Raw genomic sequence first — 4053 nt, 5'->3', positions numbered from 1 at the left:
CGTGTGTGTGTGTGTGTGTGTGTGTGTGTGTGTGTGTGTGTGTGTGTGTGTGTGTGTGTGTGTGTGTGTGTGTGTGTGTGTGTGTGTGTGTATATTCTCCACTTCCTCTCTACTTTTCTTCACTGTCTCTGTGTTCTCTCTGCATGCCTTGTCTACTTGCGTCCTCTCTCTCATCTCCCCTCTTTGTTTCACCTCTGTTCTCGTTGCCTGTTCTCTCTTCTCCCCGGCCATCTGTTTATCCAATATGGCCGCCCCATCTCAGCTGGGAGCTTTCCCAGGGAACCAGATTTCTAATACAGTTGCTCCTCAACTTAATGGGCCTCCACTCTGCTTTTGCAATTCCTGCTGCATGCAGACAAAAAAAGAACAAGAAATCGAAAAAGAAGTCCCAGGATGGATCAAAAACCGTCCCTAAATCATTAAAACAAACAGTGAAGTCACATTTGGAAATGTCGCAGGTAATCATACCTCTTCCATTTCTACTATCAGGTTGATGGACTAAATATACACCATGTGTAAAGTTTCACCGGATTTTGCACAACAGATTTAGTGGCATGCTACTGAATTAAATATGTCATCGTTCATGTGATACTGTTTCGCTTTAACTAAGGGATAAGATAATTAAGATGCCAAGACTATTGCGGCTGAAGGCATGACAAGGCGAGATTCTTCAGGGTAATCTGCAAAATGAATAAGCAGATGTGAAAATGATGATTGGATAATTTCTCGAAAGAACTTTCTTCTTCTTCTTCTTCTTTTGTGTGTTCCAGTAATTACCTGCTGGCTAGTGCGTGTTGACTCGGCACACAGAAGTGCTTTATGGTTCCAAAATGAGAGACCCATCTGCTTTATTAAAAGGTGTGGAGAGGAAAAGGGCAGCGGGGAAGATGTGTTGAAAAGCGAACTGAGTTAGGAAGGTGAGAAATAAACACGTGAATCATCATTATCCCACATCTCCTTTTCAATTCCCTCTTTTATGTTTTCTTTTTTGTTTGTCCGTGTTGGGACAACCATCCCGTAATGCTCGCACAATGGAGCACAGTGAAGTGGAAGCCCAGCACGACGCAGTCCACAAGACACACTGACAATGAATTAACACTTAGTGTAGCCATTTAAAATGCTTGTTTACTGAAAAAAAATCTAAAAGCTTCAAATAATATTATTTTATATCTCATGTCAAATATTATCATGTCATTCTTAAACAAAAACATCTGATCATGCATATAATAGCTCTTGCCTGTACCCTGGTTTCAACATTTAGTAGACTTGCACATCTAATGACAGAAAAATATAAAACATTTGGAATGTTGCTATTTGATTGACAAACAGTAAATTATTGTTCAATTTAGATTGTTTGAAGTTTGCCGTGAGAAGTATTAATTGGAGTTTGCACAAAGGCAGACACACAAGTGGCAATGACTGCACCAATGCATTTTGCTCGAGACAATCCGTTCATTATGTGCCATCGTGCAGTCATTTCCAACCAGGGTTCCATGGCACACTAGCTTCCTGTTTTTGCTTCTTCCTTTTACTTCATTTTCCACAACTTTATGTCAAGTATGTACTCTAAACACGTGTATGTGTGTGTGTATGTGTGTGTGTGTGTGTGTGTGTGTGTGTGTGTGTGTGTGTATATGTGTGTGTATATATATGTGTGTGTGTGTATATATATATATAATGTGTGTGTATATGTATATATATATATATATACTTAACAAATAACGGAGAGGATGTTATCTGTATTTATTCATTTATATTTGTACATGTAACTGTTACAAAAATCCCTTTTTTTTTTCCTAATATGCCTTCTTCACTTCCCTTCCTGTAGAAATTACATGCCCCGCCCCCGAAGCTCCCAAAAATGGCCACGTGAACTGCACCCCATCTCTCCTCTCGTCTCGGAGCCGCTTTCCTCACAATTCAGTCTGCACATTCAGCTGCCAGGAAGGCTACGTGCTAGATCTAATTTCTTTGCTTTTGCTGCATGTTACAGGAAAGCTGCCACAAATGCTTGAAGAGAAGCGTTCCGCCACGATGGACTGTGAGCCAGCAGTGGCCAGTTTCATAGGTGAGGGATTGACATGTACTGTATATTTAGTGGCCACGTCATTAGTTACAATCATTGCTTTTTTTTTTTTTTTAATTCAAGAAAATGTTTCTCATACCCGCAAAAGAACAAATAATTATGTGCAAATAATTGTGAACATTTTCAGCCACACATACAAAGTAAATAAATTCAGGTATCACTCAAATCAATTCCAAACAGACCTCGCACTGAATGTCCATTCTTGTTTTGTGTTACTTTGTTTCAGATAAGATCAAAACGTCCATGACGGCAATTAAAGCTAAGCAACGGCATTGCTACGCCTGCAAGCCCGAAAAGCAGACCTGGTTCCATCGCCCAAAGTGACTTCCTTGCCGGCCATTGTGTACTTCCTGGACTGTCGTCTCTCAACTGCCAAATCCAGCAACAGACACCAAGATCATACTTTTAAAACATCGAATGAGAGACGAGAATGATTATATTCTTTCTGACGACGCCCTTGGTTACGTGTTAACCAAACGTGATGAACAAGTGTGGAATTACTCCAAGTACGCTACAATACGTCCTGATTCAGATCGCGTTTTCACAACAGCTGCGGCTGTCACAAAGCACTGAACAAAACAGTGTCAAGTCAAATCATAAACACAACGCATGACATCGGGAAATCTTTCCCCTTTATACGCTTTGTTGTTTGAAGCAGTTGAACATGAAAGAGGAGACAAAGTGTCCTTTCACTTATGTGGATGGCCGACGTCTTGCTCAAAATGTGCACACGTCGGCTCCAAGCGACGTTTCAAAGTCAACAAGAAGCTGTCGCGTCCATTGTAATAATATGCTTCACACATCAATCTTCACAACTGCAGCGAGGCCAATGCAAGTTGTGGACAACAAATATTCATTCATTCATTTTCCGATCCGCTTTATCCTCACGAGGGTCACGGGGGGTACCAGAGCCGATCCCAGCCGTCTTCGGCCAGTAGGAGAGGGACACCCTGAACTGGTTGCCAGCTAATCGCAGAGACGACCAGCCATTCACACTCACACGTAGGGACAATTTGGAGTGTTCAATCAGCCTGCCGTGCATGTTTTTGCAATGTGGGGAAACCCACGCAGGCCCGGGGAGAGCATGCAAACTCCACACGGGGAGGCTGAAGCGGGGATTGAACCCACGACCTCTGCACTGTGAGGTCGATGCACTAACCACTGGCCCACTGGGCCACCGGATAACAAATATGTGCAATAAATCAGTCATGTGCACCGCCACCCAACAGGTGAACAGTATGTACACCCGCACACACATGAAAACCATGAAAATTATACCATACTCTGCTATGAAGAACCAAAATAATATTTCTTTCCTTTTTTTTTTTTTTTTGGTCTAAAGAAGCACAATAAGAATAGGAAAATGTTGAAATGTAATGAACATATCTTTTACAAAACATTTCGTGAAGCTCCTTAGGTTTCCTTATGAGACAAATGTGCAATTTACTTTGATCATTCACATGTACGATGCAACTGATCTCACTGATTGCACAAAGGCACAAGACTTGAACAAGTAATTGCTGTTGAAAAATATAGTCATGCAATTGAATATTAAACGAGATTTACAAGGAAAGGATTTTTTAAACCATTTACACATGTGCATATGGAGTCTAAATGTAATCCCTGCCTGCACTTTACAAACGAAGGAGAGCGCTATTACATGTGTCAAGAATAAAGTATTCACATGTCCTTGATAGCGTCGGCTGTGTTCTGTCTGCCTCAGTGATAGATTGAGGTTTGTTGCATTTTTTGACTTTGAAATTATCCTGCGATCCTTATCGACCCGCCTTGGGGGCCAGCCGCGGCCCGCGGGCTGTATGTTTGACACCCCTGTTCTTGGCGAATGTGAATTAAGTGCAAATAAAACACCCATTACGCACACTACCAAAACGTGCAAGCCAACTTTATTCATTGTTTCAAGATGATTTCTTGATCAGGGCAACTCCGCTGGAATAGTTGAGACGCAA

This window comes from Hippocampus comes, unplaced genomic scaffold (genome assembly GCF_001891065.2).
Source record: "Hippocampus comes isolate QL1 unplaced genomic scaffold, H_comes_QL1_v1.1 scaffold236, whole genome shotgun sequence".
Lineage (NCBI taxonomy): Eukaryota > Metazoa > Chordata > Actinopteri > Syngnathiformes > Syngnathidae > Hippocampus > Hippocampus comes.
This window is presented reverse-complemented; position numbering follows the sequence as displayed.